Source organism: Petaurus breviceps, unplaced genomic scaffold, assembly GCF_028583685.1.
Source record: "Petaurus breviceps papuanus isolate PSGF00001 unplaced genomic scaffold, PetGlider_PUasm1.0 38, whole genome shotgun sequence".
Taxonomy (NCBI): domain Eukaryota; kingdom Metazoa; phylum Chordata; class Mammalia; order Diprotodontia; family Petauridae; genus Petaurus; species Petaurus breviceps.
The window spans coordinates 3,215,953-3,240,865 of NW_027186304.1; the positions used below are offsets into that span (position 1 = coordinate 3,215,953).

The 24,913-nt window shown below is 36.0% G+C and overlaps 1 long non-coding RNA gene across 1 annotated transcript in view; it reads right to left on the reverse strand.

Moving 5' to 3' along the window:
- Positions 1-18,250, reverse strand: part of LOC138170316 (uncharacterized) — a 51,961-nt gene extending 33,711 nt beyond the window's left edge. Inside the window, exons 1-2 of the long non-coding RNA XR_011170569.1 lie at positions 18,034-18,250; positions 14,089-14,162 (exon numbers count right to left, since the gene is read on the reverse strand). This is a non-coding gene — a long non-coding RNA (uncharacterized lncRNA). The remainder of the gene's footprint in view (positions 1-14,088; positions 14,163-18,033) is intronic.
- Positions 18,251-24,913: the final 6,663 nt, after the last annotated feature.

Sequence of the window (24,913 nt, forward strand, 5' to 3'; positions counted from 1 at the left end):
TCCTTCCTTCCTTCCTTCCTTCCTTCCTTCCTTCCTTCCTTCCTCCCTCCCTCTCTTCAGTATTTAATTTCAGTTTTTGACATTCACTTACATAACTTTTAAATATTGTCCACCTCCCTCTCCCCACCCTCCCCAAGATGGCATGTAATCCAATATGGGCTCTACACATACACTCCTATGAAACCCATTTTCACATTCGTTATGTTGCACAGAAGAATTACAATGAATGAGAGAAACCATGAGAAACAAAACAAAACAAAACAAAGAGAAAAGAGTCTGCTTTACTCTGCATTCCAACTCCATAGTTTTTTTCTCTGGATGTGGATGACATTTTCCATTTGAGTCCTTTGAAAGTTTCAGGTCCTTGTGTTGCTAAGAAGGGCTAAGTCTATCAAAATCAGTCCTCTTGCATTGTGGTTGTTACTGTGTACAATATTCTCCTGATTTTGTTCACTTTACTCAGAATCAGTTCATAAAAGTCTTTCCAGATTTTCCCCAAGTTTGCCTGTTCATCATTTCCTGTAGCACAATAGTGTTCCACTGAAGAGGTTACCCATAAAGACGGTTAGGTTTGCTCTGGAGACCCAAAATACCAACACACCAGGTCCTGCTGAATGAATTCGACTCAAGTCTTCTCTCAGCCAAAGAAAAGTAAAGTTTATTAAAAGTTCTCTTGCATTAGACACATAGTAAGTCTGTGCTATGTCATTCAATGGTGCTCTCACTATTCTATGGCACTCTCACAAATATGAAGACAGGATGGGGTCTTATATACAGAAGGTTGTGGGAGGAATCTAGGGATGGTTTAGAGGAGGAGTTTGGGGAGGGTCTTCAGGAGGAGTTAATGAGGTCAATGAGTGATTAAGGGTGGGAAGTTGCTGGAGGCTACATGGAGACTACAGACAATGGTGGGCTAGGCCACTTCAAGGGTGGACTGATATTTTGATAGGCTCAAGGGTGGGAAGTCTACTAACAGAGGTTTGGGCCCAGCCACAATGTAAGGCTTATGGCCTTATGTAAATGCCTCATGAAATGGGATAATTTAATCAGATTTCAAGGGGGGGTTCCCAGAGCCTGAACCTCATTAGTCAGATCTGAGTTTAAGAAAAATCCTTTTGGCAGCAGTGTGTAATATTGATTAGAGTTAGCAGAGTTTTGAAATCCTTCCTGACCTTTATGTCTTAGAATTTCTTTCTTTTTTTTCTTAATTTCTTTATTTTTAATTTTCAACATCTACTTATATAAGTTTTACATTTTCCCCCCTACCTCTCTACTCCCTTCCCAAAATGGCCTGCAATCTGATATAAGCTCTACATATACATTTCTATTAAACATATTTTTATATTAGTCATGTTATACAGAAGAATTATAATGAATGGGAGAAATAATAAGCAAGAAAAAAACAAATAAAACAAGCAAACAAAAGAAAATAGTCTTGGAGACAACTAGGTAGTACAGTGAATAGAGCACTAGCTCTGGAGTCAGGGGGACCTGAGTTCAAAAGTGACCTCAGACTCTTGACACTTAATAGCTGTGAGACCTTAGGCAAGTCACTTAACCTCAATTGCCTTTCCTTTTCTCCTCACCCCCTACCCCCAAAAAAGAAAATAGTTTGCTTCACTCTGCATTCCAACTCAATAGCTCTTTCTCTGGATGTGGAGGACATTTGCCATCATGAATCCTTTGGAATTGTTTTAGGTCCTTGCATTGCTAAAAAGGGCTAAATATCTTCAAATAAGTCATTGTAGACTGTGGCTGTTACTGAGTACAATGTTCTCCTGGTTCTGTTCATTTCACTCAGCATCAATGCATATAAATCTGTCCAGGTTTTTCTGAAGTCCACCTGTTCATCAGTTCTTACAGCACAATAGTATTTCATTACATTCATATACCACAACTTGCTCAGCCATTCCCCAATGTCCAATTCTTGGCCACCACAAAGAGAGCTGCTATAAATATTTTTGTACATGTGGGTCTTTTCACCATTTTTATGATCTATTTGGGACACAGCCCTAGAAGGGGTATTGCTGGGTCAAAGGGTATGCACATTTTTATAGCCCTTTTGGCATAGTTCCAAATTGCTCTCCAGAATGGTTGGATCAGCCCACAGCTCCACCAACAATGAGTTAGCATTCCAACTTTCCCACATCTTCTCCAACATCTATCATTTTCCTGTTTTGTCATGTTAGCCAATCTGATAGGTGTGATGTGGTACCTCAGAGTTGTTTTGATTTGCATCTCTCTAATCAATAATAATTTAGAGCATTTTTCATATGACTATATATAGCTTTAATTTCTTCCTCTGAAAACTTCTTGTTCATATCCTTTGTCCATTTATCAACTGGGGAATGACTTATATTCTTTATAAATTTGACTCAGTTCTCTCTATATTTTAGAAATAACGTCTTTATCAGAGACACTAGTTGTAAAATGCTTTTACCTGGAATTTATTACTTACTCAGCCTAGCTCAGATGCTACCTACTATGTGGAGCATTTAAATTCAACAAATGATCAGTTGTCTATCCCAGCTCACATTAATTTCTGGTTAATTTTCTGTGTATACATTGGACTCTCCTTAGACTGCAAGATTTTTGAAGACAGAGATTGTTTTAGCTATGCCATATATCTATATCTATATCTATCTATCTATCTATCTATCCCTAGAATCATATCTTGTGCATGTCAAGGATTTAATTAATATATGTTGAATGGAATTGAATGCTTTAGTACTTTGTTCTATTTTGTGAACACATATTGGGTATTAATTCTGTTGTCCAACATATTAGTAATCCACCCCATACTTGTGCTATTTACAAATAAATAAGAGCGCATCTATGCCTTGATAATTTCTAAGCCTTGCTGATTCTACCTTTCCAGTATCTCTCATTTCTGTCCCCTCTTTGCTCCTCAAGTTAGCACCACTTTATTTTAGCTCTCATCAATTATTTTCAGCTGTACTAATATAACTTTTTTTTTTTAAGCAATCGGGGTTAAGTAACCTGCTCAAGGTTACATGGCCAGTTATTATTTTTGTGTGGGTGCCGAGTATCTGAGGCTGGAACCGAACCCAGGTCTCCTGGCTCTGGGGCCGGTGCTCTTACTCACTGTGCTACCTGTACACCCCTATAATAACTTTCTAATTGTTCCTGCCCATCCTCTGTACATAGAAAATGCAGGTCTGACAATAAACCTAAGTGGCTCCCTATTACAGTTAGGATCAAATACGAATACTTCAGTATTTAATGCTTTTTACTACCTGACCCTAAACTACCTTTTCAACCTTACTATATATGAATCCACTTCATATGTATTATAGTCCAACTACACTTGCATTCTTACTGATGCTTGCACACTTTAATCCATCTCCCTTCTCTGTACCTATATACGGGCTGTCTCTCATATCTGCAATATACTTTTTACCTCACATTTAAGCCTTAGAATCCCAAGTTACCTTCAAAACTCAGTTCAAGTACTACTTTCTACATGGAGTCATTTTGAACCCTCCCCACTTCCAGTGCTTTCTTTCTTTAAAAAATTTATTTATTTTATGTATATTTTGTATATACTTATATAAGCACTATAAGCCACTAGAAGGCATGGGCTAGGGGTGGCTAGGTGGTGTAGTGAATAGAGCACCAGCCCCAGAATCAGGAGGACCTGAGTTTAAAGCCAGCCTCAGACACTTAACAACAACAAAAACAAACTAGCTGTGTGACCTTGGGCAAGTCATGTAACCCCAACTTCCCTCCTACAAGCAAAAAAAAAGATAGATGGCATGGGCCATTTCATATTTTTGTCCAGGCTTTTATTAAATGCCTGTTGATCATTGATTCATACATGCCATTAAAATATGTGGTGAGCACTGCTGGGCCATTCACACTGATATTTATATATTAATGACTCCTCTTTGGGTCTGGTCATTTAGCCAGTTCTGAATCTAGCCCATATTTCTTTGTCTTGTCCTCAAAGATAGTAGGAGAAACTTTGTCACCATACACAGCTGAAATGCAGATGTACCATGTCAAAAGTGGGTTTCCCAGAAACTGGGGATAATTTTAATATACATCTGGACTTAAAATATTTTCTTCACTATCTTGATGTGCTTGAGAACTATCAGGAGGTGTTATCTCTTTTTAAGCAAAATAACAGGTTAGGGAAACCTTGGATATCATGAGGTGTCAATGACTCACTCACCAAACTAGAATCTCATTATGATCTTATACATTAATTTCTGGGGGTAGAAGAAAAGAGTGGATTTAGGAAATAATATCTAGTGTCATTATTTTATTTTTTAGTAACAGAGGACCTGGGTTTGATTGATTTCACAATTATTTATTAAACTTTAGTTCCCATGCCAAAAAAAAAATACTTTTTAATGGTTAAGATGAGAGAGAGAGAGAGAGAGAGAGAGAGAGAGAGAGAGGCTTGAGGAGGCTGTATAAATATTTAAGTATCCCAGATGTCAGATTAATAGAGTATTCATTTTAAATGTGACTATCCCCTAAATTGGCTCTCATCATCATAGTAATAGAACTCACTTGTTAAAAAATAGAATACAAACACAGTACAATAAAATAGAAAACAAGACATTTTCTGTTTCATGGAGTATCCTGTAAAATTTATTTAAAATATGGCAGTTGATAAGTGATTTTACCAATGAATAACACAGCTTATCATTTACTCACCAGAGCTGTGGTTTACCTTTAGATGTATTGACAAGTCCCTGTCCTAACACAATTAAGCCTCTTTGCCATCGATGTTATTTTAAAATGTCTCTTAGTGATTAGAAACCCTTTATTATATTTTTTATTTTCAAAACACATTTGTTTATATTTAAATTTTTTGTTTTTAAAAAACTTATTCTATCCAATATTATTTTTCAATATAAGTTTGTGGGCTTAGGGAAATTTGAGATGACTAAACTCCCTCTACTATTATATATTGGATGGGAAATTGCATGAATTTGCTTGTTTGAATATTTATTTTTGGTCATAAATTTGTCTGGGGCATGGAGAGGTTAGATGACTTTCCTAGGGTTATACATCTAGTATCATGTGTCAAGTAAAATGTGAACCCTTATTTTGCATACTTCTAAGCCATTTTTCTGACCACTATTGGTTTTACTGCTTAACTTCCTGAACAGTTTGGTGAAAATGCATATTCTCTCATTTTTTTTTTCTGATTTATTTATTAGTTTCTAAACATATGACACTGAAAATCTTTGGAGGGTATAGATTTTGTTCTGATAAAAGACTCTCAATATACTTACTGTCCAGTATAATAACATATATAAGTATTTAAATATATAGAATATAAGTATAAAATAAACATATAACACATAAAATAGGTTTATGTGTGGATAATAGATGTTGGTAGGATCTGCTAGAGCTTGCAGGTCAGGGACATATCCTCTGCCAATCCACAGACTCATCTTTACAGGAGGAGGAGTGTAATGAAATACACAGCGACTTTCCAGAGGACTGCTACTGTGAATAGCTTTTAAGATTCTGATTACACAGTATAGTGAACACTCTATTTATTCCATGACAAATCAAAGCAAAACTTTCACAGAAAATCAAGGTACAGCATTCACAATATCACAACTTATATTCACAAACAGCTTATCATTAAAATGGCCACATAGTTTTCACCAAAGTGGTCACAATATTTAGAACAAAGAACAGTCATCTCAAAGTAAAATAATCAAAGTCTTCCACTCATGGGGCAAAGTCTTAAGTTAACTCAGTATCACAGTATAGTCTCAAAGTACAATAGTCAGTCCTCCACTCATGGGGCAAAAGTCCTCCACTCATAAGGCACTTTTAATTTAACTCAATCAGTCACTTATTCAAAGTCTTAACAAAGAACAATCATCTCACAGACATGACACCTTGGGGTCTTATCTACAGAAGGTTGTGGGAGGAATCTAGAGGTGGTCTGAGTTAATGAGGTCAATGAGTAATTAAGGGTGGGAAGTTGCTGGAGGCTGCCTGGAGACTACAGACAATGGTGGGCTAGGCCAGTCCAAGGGTGGATTGATATTTTCATAGGCTCAAGGGTGGGAAGTCTAGTAACAGAGGTTTGGGCCCAACCACAATGTAAGGCTTATTGCCTCCTGTAAATGCCTCATCAAATTAGATGATTTTAATCGGAGTTCAAGGGGATTGAACTCAGAGCCTATACCTCAAGGACTCAAGGAGAGCTTAAGGGGGCTCCCAGAGCCCATATCTCATCAGCAGCATTATGATATCACCCAAAGAAAAAGTTCAAAACTGTCTAAGGAAGCTACAGACAGCAAGAAATTATTTGCTTAAGTTGTAATGGGCAAAAGAAGAAAATGAAAGAATGCTTAGCACTCTTGCTTGGGATTGACAAAAAAAAATTTAAAAAGTTTTCATTTTATCTTCTATCTTTCTATTTTTTGTTTGGTCACGAGTTCTGTTATTATTAATATTATTTATTATTAGCACTTTCTTTTTAAAAATATTTCCTTGAGATTTAATTCTATTTAAAAATGCCATTTTATTTCCTTTTTAGCTATTGTTTCACTTTTTTTTTAAGCAATTGGGGTTAAGTAACTTGCTCAGGGTTACACAGCCAGTTGTTTCTGGATGTGGTGCTGAGTGTCTGGTGGTGTTCCTACTAGCACTGCTACCTGGCTGCCCCTATTTCACTTCTTCAAGGAATTTTTGATCTCATGTCCAAGATGCAATTTTCTTTCAGTCTTTGTTTGCAGATGTCTTTGTATTATGCCTTGATATTTTTGCCACTGTAATATGAGGTATCGCAAAAATCATAGTGAAGTTTTAAGGGTTGATAACTTCAGAAATACGAATGCTACAAAAACATAAAAAATCGAAAGATTAGCTATTTACATTTTAGAAATTGATAATATTTTATTTAAATTTATCATAATTATTGCTTGTTAAACTTTAGTTAATTTTTTAAATTTCTAAAATTTTCATCAGCTACTGCTCAGAGATTCACAGGATAGCTTTACTATCACCCAAGGAATGAGTTTTTGATGCATTTGTGAGAATTTTGATGTGACCTCACAAGAAAAAGTCTAATAAGGATAGATCACATCACTGAAGTAATCAAACAAAAGGTCCTCTGCCAATCTACCAGTTTGAGAGTGTCATTCAGAAATGTTGTATATGCAATGAATAATGACTAGGGGCTATGTCTTTCTAAAATTAATATTCTAAATATGTTATTTAAAAGTCACCAAAATCTTTTGTGTAAAATAATTAAAATGATGTGTGGTTTTTTTTTTGTGTGGTAAATTTGTAGCAATTAGATTTCTGAAGTTATTAAACTTAGATCTACACTACTACTTTTAGGTCATACATACATCCACATATATTCATATAAATACACACATACAATAACATACTTGTATATGTGATATATCTATTGCTCTGAACTTATGGAGTCTTTCAGCTAGTTATGTATGTGTATGTACACACACATATACATATGTGTAAACATGAGTTTACGTGAATATATATATATATATATATATGTATAATCTTTTTATTTTTTCATTCTTCTAGCCTGACTTCATGAATTAGGACTCTATATTGGGGTTTGATTCTGAATACTTCTAGAAGAAATTAAGAGTCTTATATCACCCTGGTCAGTATAATCTGGGGTTCCACTATTATATTCTATAAAAGGTAAGTGATGTTTTATTTAAGAAACTCAACCTTCTCATTCTAGGGAGGTACAAATCTTCATGGTGTCTAAGCTATCTGTAAGACAGAGTCTAATCTTTCCCCTTTGTATCAGCAATGCAATATTGACAATGCCTTTGGAAATTACAGATATGCTAATGTAATTATCCATCAAAAATATATCAGGCTTGCTATATGGGGGAATAAGCTAGAAAATTTATTAAAATACCAAAAGACCAAGTCCCAAAACCAGAAAGTGAAAGCCATCAGAGTAGTTATGAAATTGGCACAGGTAGATAAAGTCGAAAGCACCCACATTCTCAAGCCTTTAAAACAGAACAGGCTACCTCAGGCAAAGGTCCTCCTCTCCCCACTCACAGCAACCACCCAGCATCCAGGAAGCATGCTCCCAGCAGCTGCGGCCCCTGGCAGTCCTCAGCAGGAGTCCTTAGCAGAAATTCTGGCTGACTCAAAAAAAGGGCTTTGCGCTGCCGCCGCCCCTGCCTCTGCTGCTGCTGCCACTGTTGCCACCACTGCTAGCCACCACAGGAACTCTAGCTTGGCTTCTGCTTCCTCTTGCTCCGCCCTTTCCTGCTACGTCAGCAAGTCCAATGGGGCATGGAAGATCTTTAAATCCCATAACCCTTACACCCTTCTTGTCTGAACTTTGTAACTCTGCATCTAGGTTGAAGCCTGGGCAATACAACTGTAGGCTTGTACAAAGATGGTACTAGTATTGGTAATAGTAGTACTATTACTACTACTAGCTAGCATTTATTAGCACATACCATGTGCCATGTGCTTTACAAATATCTCTCTCAGCCCTCACAACTACTTTGGAAGGTAGTTGCTATTATTAACATACTAGATTGAGATGTTGACCATTGGTGATATGTGATTTGAGGTCTGCAGAGAGGATAATGCTAGATAAATAGATCTGAGAAACATTTGCATAATTGTGTTAAATGAATCCATGGGGTCTGATGAGATGATATGTGCACTGGACACAATTTTAAATGTCTTCTAGTTCAACCAATTCTTAGTACAAATGAAGAAACCTTAACTAGTTAGCCCAAAAATCATAAAATAGAAATTTCCTGAGCCAGGATTAAAAGCTTAAGTTCTGATTCCCAAACCACTGCTCTTTCTGAAGCACCACATTGTTTGAAATCTGTAAAGATGAGTTAGTAACCACTCTTGTGGGAGTGTCAGATATTAAAGTTTTCAGGTTCTTTCTGACTAGATGCGAGGAATCACAGGTGTAAAGATTACCAAGCGTGACCAGGCTCTTCATAATAGATAATGATGGAAGGATGTGGATGATTCACCTCTATTCATTGCCCATTGGCTAAAAAGGTATATGTTATAGGAATTTCATATGATATAACAATGGAATTTTATATATTAAAAAGTTTTGCTGTTTAAACAATCTGGCAAATTCTTAATGAATTAGGTGAATCCTAGGTGATTAGTTAATTCATCATCTTCAAAAGATGAAGGGAGTTGATATAGATTATGAAAATAATGTATCATTTAGGTTAAGAATAAAAGATTTTAGGAATGTTTTATAGGGAAAATACATCTTGTTTTAGCTCTTAAATAGGTTATTTCAAAATCTGATCATAAATTTTTATGCTATTCTTTTGTCCAATTAATAATTCTGAGAAAATATGGTCAACCTCTTTATTTCAGGCAATAATTCAGACACAAGAGAATTTTTCTAGTTTGTAACTATAGAGTTCAGTGACTTGATCAGTGAGTCAATATGTTTATTATTTATAAACATTTTTATAAATGAGCTTGGGATAATTTTGGTGCTAATTCAGAAAGACTTATTTTTATTTGATAAGAGATCTGAAGAAGCTCATGGAACCTAATTTAGGACATATGATTCCAGGGATAAAAAAAAAATGAACCTACCATAGTTTCCTCTGAAAGCAATTGTATCACACAATATGATGGTGTATATCTTTCATTTTAGATTTTTAAAAGAGGTGGAAAATGTATCTGATAAAGAATATTTAAGATCCAAATATCTCAAGCTAAATAATTTCTAAAACAGGGAGCAACGGTGTAGGTACAGCTTTTCTCAGAAAAATCAATTGATTAAACTGATAAACACCTGTCATGTGCTAAGCACTTTATTCCATGCTGTTGATTAAATTTTTAAAAGGGAACAAATCCCTGACATTAAGGAGCTTACATTCTAATGGGGAATGCACATATAGAAAGATACAAAATATCTACAAATCGGATAAAAAATAACTTTGAGGAGGAAGCATTAGTGCCTAAAGGGACAAGGAAAGGCTTCATGTAGGAAGAGCTGTATGAATCAACATGAAATAGATATTATATATAGTTGTTACTCTGAGGAATAAAGATATAATGTGAACTTCTTGAGAGCAAAGCTTGTTTAATTTTTGTCTTTATGTTTCCATGTCTTCTACAATACCTAGCTCATAGTAGACACTTCAAAATATTGATTGACTGAACATTTGTTATTAAAGATTTGTGATCGCTCCTCCTCCCACCTAAAACATAAGTAATACATATCTTATACATAATGTGAGACAAAAATAAAACACAGCTAATTAAAAAAAACTGGAATCAAGGTTGCTTCTGTGAGATTAGCATGGAGGAATTAAAATTAGATCTCAGCTCGAACTATTCTCTGAGGACGTTTAACTTTTCCACTGATCATAATACTGATTTTTTGTATTAGCAGAAACTATTAATTATTATAGAAACATCTTCTGGTTTGCCTTCTTGAAAATAATCTCAGTTTAAGTCTGTTTTTATCTGATGTTTCAATATTTATATCTCTAAATCAGTCTAAGTTTATATAAGTTTATATATAAGTCTAAGGTGATATCTCAAACTGAGGAGTGCTGACTTTTTCTGATATAAGAGTTTTCCTCAAATATGTGAAACATGTGACTATGGGAAGATGTAGACACTATTTGAGCATTATGTTCTAGATCATAGATGTCAAACTCAAACTCAAATAAAAATGTATTTGTCCAAGCAGCATAGTGTAGCACCAATACAATATTCACAGAACCAATGGTCACTATAAATATACCAGCATAGTGCTCAATCACAAAATGTAACATATTCCATATAGAAGACAGAAGCAAAACATTTATTCAGACACCAGCAAACCAAATCCCCAAACCAGTAAGCTGATTCCATCATAGTAGCAAAGAAATTAATAAGTTGCCACAGCACAGAGAGTCACAGTATCCTTTGACCTTCACACAAACCGAAACAAGACTAATATTTACTCACAAGTCTATCTCCCTTGGAAGGGTCCTCTCCTATCAACTGTCTAGTTCTGACTCCCACCTTCCTGTGGGCTGTGCTCCACCCTTCAGAAAACTCCTTCCTCCACAGGTTCCATGTGGTTACATTCAGCCTATTAGGGGGCAGGGTATATTTTCAAAGCAGGAAAGATCTTCAGATTCGTGAAGGCTTGTTAAGGGGTAGGGAGGATCTTCAAATTCCCATTACCATTATACATAGGTACTAAGAAATACCACAAATTAATACTATAGATATTTTAACTTATTTTAATTTACTGATGAAACATTTCTGAGTTACATTTTAATCTAGGTTCTATACTCTGGAGTTTCTTGACACTTTTGTCTAGATAACAGATATATAGGAATATCTACAGATACAAAGGTAGAAAGATATATGTGAAAATAATTTTAATAACAATATTCAACATTTGCCTGCAGGATCACTTACAAATTCCTCTATTTGGTTTTAAAAATCTTTCACAACCTGGCCTCTCCCTACCTTTCCAATCTTCTTATATTTTCTTCCATCTATATTCTCTAAGATCCATTGACACTGGCTAACTTGCTATTTCCTTTATATGTTACTCCATCTCTTTCTTCCAACTCTGTGCCTCCTCATTGGGCATATCCCCATGCATTCAATTTTCTCCCTTTGACTTCTTTCAAGATTCATCACAAATCTTGTAATCCCATCTTCATAAAGGCCTTTCCTCAATCTCATATCTACCCTATGACTTCCCATCCCTTGACCCCTATTACTAGAATCATCCCTCAGAGATAGACTGCTATTTACACTGCCAATATCTTGTATTTACGTAATTGTTTGCAGGTTCTCTGTCCCCTTAGAATATGAGCTTCTTGAGATCAGGGACATTTTTTCACCTTTCTTTGTTTCTTATACACTCAGCACAGTCCTAACATAGAATGCTTGATAAATGCCCATCAACTAATGCTAAAAATGTTCTACAAATATGGTAATTCTGTATATAGTTACCACAACTACCAATGACTACTTTTACATGTAAAGACAATGTAGTATAATGAGAATAATGATATAATTAGTCAGAAAGGACTTTGGTTGCAATCTCATTTCTTTTGTTGACATGTGTCTGTAGGGAAAAGTCACCTGAGCCATAGTTTTCTCATTTGTAAATCTGGGGTAAGGTAACAACACTTGTATGATTTATATCAGACTGTTTTTGTGATATACATATGAGATACTGTATGTAGTAATACACTTCTTGATCCTTAAAGTATATAATGATGTCTGTTATTATGTAGTGTGATGAACATTCTTAGAGTCTGTGTGTGTGTGTGTGTGTGTGTGAGTGTCAAAAGTACTTATGATATTGAGGTCATGATTGTGTAAATCAACATAAGAAATATATAGTTCAGCAGCAATCTAATGATCAATTTTTAAATGATTGCTTTTCATGTGATTATATCAGTCTCATTAGATACTAGACAAATGTAAAATGTATAGGATACTTTAAAATGCATAAACTTGTGTTTGATATTTACATTATCTAACATAAGCTTTAGAACAAGACTTTGAGATAGGTTGTTATTGTTGTTGAGTCATGTCCTACACTTTCTGATCCCATTTGGCATTTTCTTGGCAAAGATACTGGAGTGGTTTGCTATTTCCATCTCCAGCTCATTTTATAGATGAGAAACTAAAGCAAAGAGTGACTTGCCTAGGGTCAAACAGCTAGGTAAGTGTCTGAGGCTGAATTTGAACTCAGGTTTTCCTGACTCCAGGTCCAGTGTTCTATCCACTACAACACCCAGATGCTCTGTGAGATTGGTACTATAAGTATTTCTATTCCCACTTTATAGGTGAGGAAAATTTAGGTTGAGATGGGTAAAGTGACTTGTTCATGGTCACGTAGCTAGTTTTAGATTTGGACTTCCATTTTTCTAGTTCTAAATCTAGCATAAACACTCTACCATCCCATATTTTTTTTGTTTTTGTTTTTGCTATTTTTCATAACATTCTTTTATTTTTGCCTTTTGGAGGGGAATTGGGGTTAACTTCCCCAAGGTTACATGGCTAGTTTTTTTGTGTGGGTGTTAAGTGTCTGAGGCCGGAACTGAACTCAGGTCATCCCGACTCTGGGGCCAGCGCTTTACTCACTGCGCCACCTAGCCATCCCCATAACATTCTTTTTTAAAGTATTCATTTGTTTATCCTTAGTTTTCAACATTCATTTTTATAAGATTTTGAGTTCTAAATTTTCCTCCTTTTCTCCCCTCCCCTCCACAAGATGGCATTGCAGTTTCATATGGGTTATACATGTACAATCATATTAAACACATTTCCATATTAGTCATGTTGTGAAAGAAGAATCAGAGGCAAAGGGAAAAAAAGAGGAAGATAAAGCAAAAAAAAAAAGAGAGAAAATAGTATACTTTAATCTGCATTCAGATTTGATAGTTCTTTCTCTGCATGTGGACAGCATTTTCCATGAACATTTTTAGAGTTATGATGTAGTACCTCAAAGTTGTCTTAATTTGCATTTCTCTAATCAATAGTGATTAAGAACCCTTTTTCATATGACTATAGATAGATTTAATTTCTTCTTCTAAAACCTGTGTTTCATATCCTCTGCCCATCAATTGGGCAATGACTTGTATTTTTATAAATTTGACTCAGTTAAATGAGGTGTTTATCAGAGTCATTGACTATGAAATGTGTTTTCTAACTTATTCCATTGATCCACCACTCTATTTCTTAGCCAGTACCAAGTAATTTTGATGATTGCTGCTTTATAATACTTTTAGATCTGGTACGGCTAGGCCACCTCCCCTTACATTTCTTTTCATTGGTTTCCTTTTCTTTTTCTTTTTGGATGGGGGAAGGCAGGGGCAGTTAGTGTTAAGTGACTTGCCAAAGGTTATACAGCTAGTAAGTGTTAAGTGTCTGAGGCTGGATTTGAAGTCAGGTCCTCTTGACTCCAGGGCCAGTGCTCTATTCACTGTGCTACCTAGCCACCCCATATTAGTTTCCTTGGCATTCTTAATCTTTTTTTCTTCTAGATGAATTCTGTTATCATTTTTTTCTAGTTCCATTGTTGGGATCTCACTCCCAACTCCGGCCATGTCTTACCTTATTCCTGGTCTTCGGACGTCTCCGGCTTCTTGTCTCCAAGAAGAGCTTACCCCCACAGAACACCCAGGACACTGAAAGTATGATGCGAAGCTGTTTATTCGGTTGCATCTTAACTGCACAGCAAGCAAACAGAAACTGGAACTAACTGAACTTCCCCTATCTCCCCTATATATAAGCCTTGTGGGGGCAAGCCTTGCGGGGGCCAATCATGTTCTTTCCCGAGTATGTCATAAGAGACAAAAGGAGCAAAGTCCTTCCCAGAAGTCCTTTAGGCACTGCCACATGGAGTATTACTCTCATGTTGCTGCGCCCGAGACTTCCTAGTTCCTAGTAACCCCCAGGCAAAGCTGTCCCAACAACGTCCCTCAGAAAGCCACGTGCACCCCCTCTGGCTGCCACCCCATCATATGTCATGTGGGAGCCAATCATACCCTCTCCCAAGTGTAGGGCAAAGGAGTATGTGTTAAGAGGAGTCCATGTATATGGGGCACGCACAATGCCACATCGGCCTTTCCCAGCCCAGCAGAGTTGGCCTCCACAATGCCATGCCAGCCTTTACGGCTCGGCAGAGTCAGCCTTCATATCTCCAAGCTCCTGCCCCTCAGAGGTCATGTGCACTCCCTCCGACATCTTGTGACTGCCGCAGTGTCTCTCACACTCACGACTCTATCATTCCATAAAGTAATTTTTTGATAGTTTTCATTGGTATGGCACTGAGTAAATTAATTTAAGTAGAATTTTCATTTTTGTTATGTTAGCATGGTTTATTTATGAGAACTGATGCTTTTCCAATTATTTAGCTTTGACTTTATTTCTGTGAAAAATGTTTTGTAATTGTGTTCACATAGTTCCTGGCTTTGTCTTTGCAAGTAGACTCCCAAATATTTTATTTTGTATACAGTAACTTTAAACAGAATTTCTCAGGGGTGGCCAGGTAGCACAGCAAGTAAGAGCACCAGCTACAGTGTTGGGATGAGGGATGACCTGGGGATCGAATTTGGGCTCAGACACTTAGCACCCACCCAGAAACACCTGGCTGTGTAACCTTGAGCAAGATATTAACCCCAATTGCTTAGGGGTGGCCAGGTGGCTCAGCAAATAAGAGCACTGGCTCCAGTGTTGGGATGACCTGGGGATCAAATCTGGGCTCAGATACTTAGCACCACACCCAGAAATAACTGGCCCTGTAACCTTGAGCAAGTTACTTAACCCCAATTACTCTAAAAAAAATGGAATTTCTCTTTCTATCTCTTGCTGTTGGATTTTTTTTTTAGTAATATATAGAAATGTCCAGGATTTATGTGGTTTTATTTTATACCTTGGCACTTTGCTAAAGTTATTATTTCAAGTAGTTTTTAGTTGAATCTCTAGTATTATCTAAGTATATAATCATATAATCTGCAAAGAGTGATAGCTTTGTTTCTTCATTGCATATTCATTGGGCATTTCTTCCCTTATTCCTTCCCTTATTGCTAAAGCGAACACTTCTAGTATGATATTGAATAGCAGTGGTGATAATGGATATGTTTGTTTCACCCCTGATCTTACTAGCTGATCCCCATTACATATAATGCTTGCTGATTGTTTTAGATAGATGCTGAGGGGCGACTAGGTGGCACAGTGTATAGAGCACTGGCCCTGGAGTCAGGAGGACCTGAGTTCAAATCTGGCCTCAGACACTTGACACACACACACACACACAAACTAGCCGTGTGATCTTGGGCAAATCACTTAACCTCAAATGCCCTCCAAAAAGCAAAAAAAAAAAAATAGATAGATGCCACCTTTTATTTTAAGGAAAACTGCATTGATTCCTATGCTCTCTAGTGTTTTTTAATAAGAATTGGTGATGCATTTTGTCAAAAGCTTTTTCTTCATCTATTGAGATTATGATTGCCATCCCATATTTCAAATTATTTGTCTACATTTATGCAAAGTAAAAAGGAAATAAAAATTAATATTAAAATAATTTAATATCCAAACATTTTTCCTATATTAACAAGTAGAATATTTTCCACTAGCTGATCTCATATTTATTCTATTAAAACAGATGAAAATTTTTTTTACAGATCTGCTACATTAAAACATTAGATTGTAAAAACAAAACAAAACAAAACACCTCAGGAGACAGGAAATACATGCTTATTTGACATTCATTTTCAGATGATTGCCATAATTATCCACCTAACTACTTAGATATAGATTTAATATTTCCAAATTAAATATTTGTGGTCTCTTGTTAAAAGTAAAAAAAAAAACTTAATTTCTCATTTTAGCTGCTTTGGAATCTAAAAAAAATAGAATTAAGATTAGCAGTGTTACACAAAAACTGGAATTTCCACTGTTATACTTTATCTTTACTTCATAAAGCATATTTATCTTGTTAACATAAAATAATTACCTTATTTTTGGTCTATTTAAAATAAGAAGATAAAATATTTGTCTCTGCTTGAATAATCAAACTGGAGAATTTACCACTATTTTGATTATATTATTATCAGCTGCCCTCTCTGAACACAAAACATTTTACAAAATGTCATGGGAGAGATCCCTTATAATGTGTTTTAATATCTTCATAATATGACTACATGGAACATTTGGCCATTATCTTAGGGAGGGACAGAGATGATTGTTTTTGATATAAGTACTGTATAAAACAAAATGCTTTTTGAAAAAAAATCTAATGTTATGTTTGACGCATCATCCCTTAAGTCATTGAAATAGCATTACCATATTTTGGATTAAAAAAAATTCATAATCTCATAGTAGTATGTTGATGTTTATAAATTCATTCCTTGATTCCTTTTGAAATCCTGTGAATCCAGAATGCTGGCTCTATGACTATAATTTTTTCTACATATTTGATTACTTCACATTGTAATTTACAACTCAAATGTGCAAAACCCAAAAGCAGTATCTGAATTAGAGTTTAGCAGGTTTATAGCTTTGTTTGGCCCTAGGCACAAGTAATAAAATTCTAACTTTAAGTACCATTGGGGTTTATGGAATGAAGACATCTGCATTATTATATTAAAATGTTCCTCAGTGTAATAAATATAACTGACAGTAGTGCATGACTTTCTTTATGAAAAATATGTTGATAACTATACAGTCTTAAATACTGAAGAAACTGATGATTAAAATTTTATGTTCCTAGTTACCTTCTAAATGCTTAACAGATGTCTATATTATGAGTTTACTGCTGGGTATTCCTAATAAAACTTTTAGTTAAAATTACTTTTAACACACCCACGAAAACACTGTATTAACCTGTTTATTTTAATAATTTTCAGTGATGATTGCCTTAATATTTTCATTGGGTGGAATATGAGATGAGTATTAGAGGTACCAATTTTTTTTAATGTCTTCTGAAAAAATGTTCTAGGTCCTGTGGACCTTCCTTTAAGTGGATTTATAGTATAATAGGGCTACCTTTAATGAAGTAAAATGGGGTAAATGTTCTGTCTCTTCTGTTCTGATTGAGAGAAGACAGAACAGGGATTTTAATGGCTCCATAACTTTTTCCAGAGCTTCTCCTATTTCAGCAATCAGATGCAAATCTTCTTTCCCTCTTTCTGGCCAACATACTGTGAGAAAGTAGTCCACCCAAGATAGAAAACCAAAGTTTTATCCCCCACTTCTTTACAATACACACACTTAATGTTATGGGAAAAAATAGATTTCTTCCTTTATTCCTTCCCTTATTGCTAAAGCTAACACTTCTAGTATGATATTGAATAGCAGTGGTGATAATGGATATATTTGTTTCACCTCTGATCTTACTAGCTGATCCCCATTACATATAATGTTTGCTCATTGTTTTAGATAGACACCGAGGGGCAACTAGGTGGCATAGTGAATAGAGCACTGACCCTGGAGTCAGGAGATCCTGAGTTCAAATTTGGCCTCAGACACTTCACAGACACACACACACACACTTACCTTGTGACCATGGGTAAGTCACTTAACCCCAACTGCCCTACAAAAAGAAAAAAAAAATCTTCCTTTTAATATATTGGACATGTGCTTATCCAGCTTCTAAATAAAGACTGCCAATGAGGAGGAACCCAGCACCTCCCAAGCCTGTGGCTGGGTCATTCTATGGCTCTCTCACACATGGAGACAAGATGGGGTTTTATATACAGAAGGTTGTGGGAGTAATCTAGGGGTGGTCTAGAGGAGGAGTTTGGGGAGGGTCATTGAGTGATTAAGGGTGGGAAGTTGCTGGAGGCTACCTGGAGACTACAGACAATAGTGGGCTAGGCCAGTTCAAGGGTAGATTGATATTTTGATAGGATAAAAGGTGGGAAGTCTAGTAACAGAGGTTGGAGCCCAGTTACAATGTAAGGCTTATGGCCTCATGCAAATGCCTCATCAAATGGGATGATTTAATCAGAGTTCAAGGGGGTGGGGGAGTTCTCAGAGCCTAAACCTCAAAGATTCAAGGAGAGCTCAAGGGGGCTCCCAGAGCCCATACCTCATCAGAAACAGACTTGTAATGGTATTTCTGGGTGAAAGCATAGTCAGTTTAATAACTCCTTTGGCATAATTCCAGATTGCTCTCCAAAACAACTAGATCAGTTCACAATTCCACCAAAAATGAACTAGTGTCCCAATTTTTCCACATCCACTCCAATATTTGTGGCTTTCCCCTTCAGTCATTTTAGTCAGTCTGATAGTTGTAAAATGATATCTCATGGTTGTTTTCATTTGCATTTCTCTAATCAATAATGATTTAGAAGACTTATATGACTAAATTATTTTGATTTCTTCATTGGAAAGCTGCCTGTTGGTATACTTTGATCACTTATCAGTTGGGGAATGATTCATATTCTTATAGATTTGAAAAAATTCTTCATATATTTGTGATGTGAGACCTTTATCTAAGAAAATAAATGTTCCCCCAATTTTCTGTTTTCCTTCTAATCTTGGCAACATTTGTTTTATTTGTATAATAAATATTACATTTGAATGACGTGTTCTGAAGAACATTTGCTCTCAGGAAGTGACTTATTCTACAATTATGAACCTAACAAAAAAAAGGAAAAAAAATACAAGACAAGGATGTTCAATAATAAAGAGGCTTTTTCAACATTCTAAGAATCAAAACCAGACTTGAATATTTTTGTTTGTTTCTTAAATATATCAGATAAAGGAAATGCACAGGATCAACAAATGCAGCAACCCAAGACAGCATCAGCCACAGAGTGATAACACAGACCAGCCACAGACTTATTTTTGGTAAATGTACACAAAGAAATGGGTGGAGGTAACAGCTAAGAGATAAGCCTCAGACACCAAAGACAGAACCTGGCCACACCCTACAGGGAGATAATCAAAGGGATGTAGGAGAGTATATGATATACAGAGATACAATAGCAAGCAAAGTAGTACTTTGCTGCTTGTTTGGGCTTTTCAAGTGCCTTTGAGCCTTACCTTTGATTGCATCAAAAGTCTTTGCTGGAAACAGCATGCATTGTGCTGCCCTTAATAAGCCTAAGGGAATTTGGAGACCTTCCCTGCCCTTGATAGGTCTAAGGGAATTTGAAGACCTTCCCTACCCTTAATAGGCTGTAATAGTAATGTAATTTAAAGATTCCCCCGTATTGGCTTGGTTTTTGCTTCGATTGGATATCGATGGACTTGTTGGCTTGAAAAGAGAATGCTGAACTAGGAGGAGTGAGTGATTTAGATTTGGAGAGACACAAGAGAGAGGCAGAAGAACTTTTTGGAAGCAGCACCTTTGGAGGCAGAGAGAGACTGAGAGGATTGCTGAGGGACACTTTGAATTGCCCAGGACTTTTGAGACCTGCCACCCAGAGGTGCCAAGGACTGAGGAGACATGGCTGTTTTGCTGGTACTTTGTCTGTCTGTTTTGCCAGATTTGTCCACTGGTGAAGGACAGTGCTGTTGTTGCAGAAGTGTGGGAACCTTTCTGTTGGTTCAGAGCTACTGAGACTGTTCTGCAGACAGAGAGTGAATACTGTCCAGTGGTGAAGGACAGTGCTGGTGTTGTAGAAGTTTTGGAACCTTGCTGTTGGTTCCGAAGCCCTGAAGGAGGATTTTCTTGTTGTATGTTTACAGAAATCCAGAGAGAGGGTTTTGCTAATGTTTTCAGAGGTCCTAGGACTGTTCTGCAGACAGAGAATGAATTAATGAAGAGACTGGCAATGTATCTTGTGGCCTTACTAAGCTTTGTCTCCCCAGGAACAAAGATTGCTGAGAACTTGCCTCAGGTCAAGATGAAGAAAAGACCTCCATTTGGGTATTAAGTGCTGTGCTTAAACTTGATGTAACTCTGGGGTAGATTCAATTGTGATCCAGGGGTTGGGAACTTTTGACATTTTTGTGTTCTATGATTGAACAAATGAATGTACTTTACTTATGATTGGAAATTAATCTGCATTTGAGGACAGGGGCTTTGTGATGGACTAAATGAAGTTACAGCCTAGGGGTGGAGTAGTATTTAGAACAGGGACTTTGTAATTGATTGAATGAATGTAAGGTCCAGAGGTGGGGTAGTACTTGGAGATTATTTAATCACACTTAGTAAATGTTGTATTTTGAATGATGTCATATTTTGATCTTCTCTGTTCTTAATTTGTCACTGAATAAAATGGAGAGCACCTATGCTGGTATTTTGAACCTTGGGAAGTTGCCTTTGCTTGGCGTTACATTACATAGGCCTAACAATCATCACATGGAGCCCATGGTGGGAGAAGCTTGCAGAAAGAGTAGAACAGGAAGGGTAGAATAGAAAGGAGTAAAACAGAAAAGCTCAAGCAGGTCTAGGATCAAGCAGAAAGGAGAGGATGAATGTTTGTGGTTTTAGCACTCTGTCTGTTCGGCAAAAGCACCCCATCTGTTTTTAGACAGAAGTCCTGAAAGAAGCCTTTACTGCTGTTACAGAAGTCCTGGGACTTTACTGTTTATTTGTGTTTGATTTCTCAGACGGAAGCTTTGTCTGTTGATTTGTGTTACTTTGTCAGACAGAAAGTGAATTGAGACAATTGTGCCAGCAACGTGTGTAAACATTGTTGTAGCTCTGTTAAGTCTGTTTGTTTACCTAGAAACACAAACTTTGCAGAACTTTGAGTGGATCAGTAAGCTGAGATATGAAACAGGAATGGAGAGCTGCATAATTTATTGCATAATTGTTGGAAAATAAAGAATTAAAAGCTGTGGCTATTTTTAAATGTGGTGGCAAAAGAATTACACACACACACACACACACACAATGCACACTTATATATTTCTTACCACCACAAGGAATTTTAACAACAAAACCAAAAATGTGATTTGATGCACAGAGATGTTTCAAATAATGAGACAGCATTGAAATAAAAATAGTCATTTATTCAGGAGCCAAATACAAAAGTCATAGACCCAAATGGAAATTTAACAATAAAATCTGTAGGGACCCTAAAGTATCAGAGAACAGGGAGGCTGTGTCCAGAACAGCTTGTGCGCTTACCCTTAGTCCCCAAGATTAATCTCAAGGTAACAGGGTAAATTGTGTAACAACACACAATCTGGGTGCCTCGGCACTTCCTAGAGGTTTGGGTGCCCTGACCACAGATGAGATAAGCACATATTGCTGATTGCTCTGTATCCTGTTATATCAGACCTGAACTCAGAGAGGCTGCCTGAGACCCAAAGAGGGGCTACAGGCCCCAACAAAAATCCTTAGTAGGGATTGGGGTAAATTACAAATCACAGAAACAATAATTATGTGAAAGAAAATGATAATGATGAAACTATACTAAAATTTCTGGTAGGCAGCTGAAGCAATCCTCAGGGGGAAAAATCATCTTCATAAACATATTAATAAAATAGAAATAGAGGTTCTCAATATGCTGAATGTTCATTTAAAGAATGCTGAGAAGTAAATTTACAATGAGTACAAGAGAAATATAAGAAATTAGAGGAGAAATAGTTTAATTGGGAATTAAAAAAAACCAAATGGGTGGCCAGGTAGCACAGCGACTAAGAGCACCAGATCCAGTGTCGGGATGACCGGGGGATCAAATCTGGGCTCAGATGCTTCTAATTGCCCAAATTGAGATACAGTTCTCAAGAGTTATAAATATAACCTTCATGTGTAGGAATGTATAATGAATAATATGTGTTTTTCTTTCCCGTTTACCTCTTTTATGATTCTTTTGAATCATGTATTAGAGGACTGAATTTTCTATTCAGGTCTGGTCTTTTCATTAGGGAAGTTTGAAAGTCCCCTATTTCATTGAATATCCATTTTCCCCCAAAAGATTATACTCAATTTTACTTCATAGTTGATTCTTGGTTGTAATCCATTCTTCTTTGCCTTCTACAATATCAGATTCCAAGCCCTCTGATTCTTTAAAGTATAAGCTGTTAAGTCCTGTGTTATCCTGTCTCTGGCTCCTCAATATTTTATTTTTTTTGACTGCTCGCAGTATTTTCTCCTTTATGCTTCTAGAATTTTGCCACCGTATTCCTTGGAGTTTTCATTTTGAGATCTCTTTCAGGAGAATGGTGGATTCTTTCAGTGATGATTTTGCCCTTTGGTTCTAGGATATTGGAGCAGTTTTTCTTCATAATATCTTGAAAGGTGCTGTCTAGGCTTTTTTTTTTTAATTATAGTTTTCTGGTAGTCCAATAAATTTTACATGATCTCTCCTGGGTTTATTTTCTAAGTCAGTGGTTTTTCTAGTGAGGTATTTAACATTTTCTTCTATTTTTTTTTTGTTTCACTGATTCTTAATGTCTCATAGAGTCATTAGTTGCTACTTACCCAATTCTAATTTATTATTAAGGAGTTATTGTGTTCATTTAGCTTTTGTACTTCCTTTGCCATTTGACTAATTCTGCTCTTAAAGAAGTTGTTTTCTTCAGTGGTTTCTTTTTCTATTTTGCCAATTGTATTTTTAAGGAGTTTCTTTTTCAATACATTTTTGAGTTTCTTTTCTTTGACTTTAAACTTATGTTAGAATTGAACTATGCTCCCTTGTGATGGTGACCTCTGCTTTGCTTCTATGTTTGGTCATGTAGGCCCTCTAGCCCCTTGTAATTGTTATCACTTCTTTCTGCCGTTGAACTGTGATCTGGAACTAAGCAATGATCAGCAGATCTTTCAAAAGCAACAGAGTCTGTATCCAGTGGTGGTATAGGGCTTCCCTGGAATCTCTCTGTGACCAAGTGTTCAGTCCTTTTAATGGGCCTTAGGCACTGCTGCTGCCCCACAATCCTTAGCCAGGTCCATAGTGTCACTTCCTCAAGGTCATCCTCTTGGCAGGTCCCTAGTATAGTGGTCATATGCTCCTCTTTCTACCTTACTAAGCTAATCACAATTGGAACAATGAAACATTGTGATTTTTTGTTGGCTTCTCCACTCAGAATATTATTTGGTAAATTAAAAAGAAGTGTGGAAACATTGGGGTTGGAAAATCATACAAAGGCAAAAATGAAACAACTTTGTCCTGTGAGGGCTTACATCCTGCTAGACAGCATATGTGCCAAAGTGAAGGAGCATAAATAGCATGCACATAGATAGATATGCAAATATATACATAAATAAATTCATATATATGAACATATTTATATACATATATACATACATATATACGCACATACAGATACAGACACAGAGGCACACAGACATATATATATATATATATATATATATATAATTTTCAAGAGGAGGGGATGTACTGATAACTGGAGAAATTAAGAAATACTTCATGTAGGAGACTTTATATGAATATCTGATATTTGAGTTGAGATTTGAAGGAATCTAGTTCTCCATTGGAAAGAGCTGAGAAGGAAGGGCATTCCAGGAAGTGGAACAATATGTGCAAAGACACAGGAATAGAGATGGTATTTTGGGTGCTGGAGAATTTAAATAGACCTCATTGCTTACAATGTAGGACAATATTTATCTTTCTTCAGTCCAAGAGTGCTATGAACTTTACATTAATATTTTTCAAAAGTCAACACTGGTTGTTACTCATACAGTGCTTTGCCTGCATTATCAATATGATCTGCACAGTAGTCTTATGAAGCATCTATTACAAGTCTTATTAACCACATTTTAAATATGAGAATACTGAAATTCAGAAAGTTTATATGATTAAGATATAGTCACACACCTAGTCAATTCTATGATTGGGAACGCCATCTTTGTAACTATATATATATATGTATATATATGTGTGTATATATATATATATATATGTACATATTTTAAGGCAGCAATTCTAGACTGTGTTTCCCTCACAAAGTACTAAAAATGTGACCAGAAAAAGAATACTATTTAAATAGATAAGCATTGTAGGTCCCATACACAGTTTAAAGGCCTTAAAATAAATTAAAGGTGAAAATTCCATTCTATTTTTTTTAGTAGAAACTAATTGAAAATCTTTTGACTTTCATTTTTTTCTAATTTCCTGTCATTACAAAAAGACAATATAAATCCTTTTCATTGGTATATAGTAAATCCAGCATAAGTATGTAAATTTTGAAACTGTGCAATGGGCCTTTAATCTAGTTCTTTCTGATTAAATATTTATCAGACCTCAGTAATTACTTAGAGAAATCAAGGAGTAAGAATTTCTTACAGTTTATAGTAATGCTTAAATATACTTTTAAGTAATGCAGTGAGGTAACTCAAGAGAAGGGTAGCTTAAAGTTCTTCTTCAGTTACTTTGACCTTTTGTGTAAGAATAAAATTAACTGTCCAAACTATCCCTCCTCTCTGATTCTAATGATAACCCCAAATTAAGGAAGCATGTGCACCAGCCAGAAATTTATAAAATCAAGACTGAAAATAGTGGGCTGTGATTCT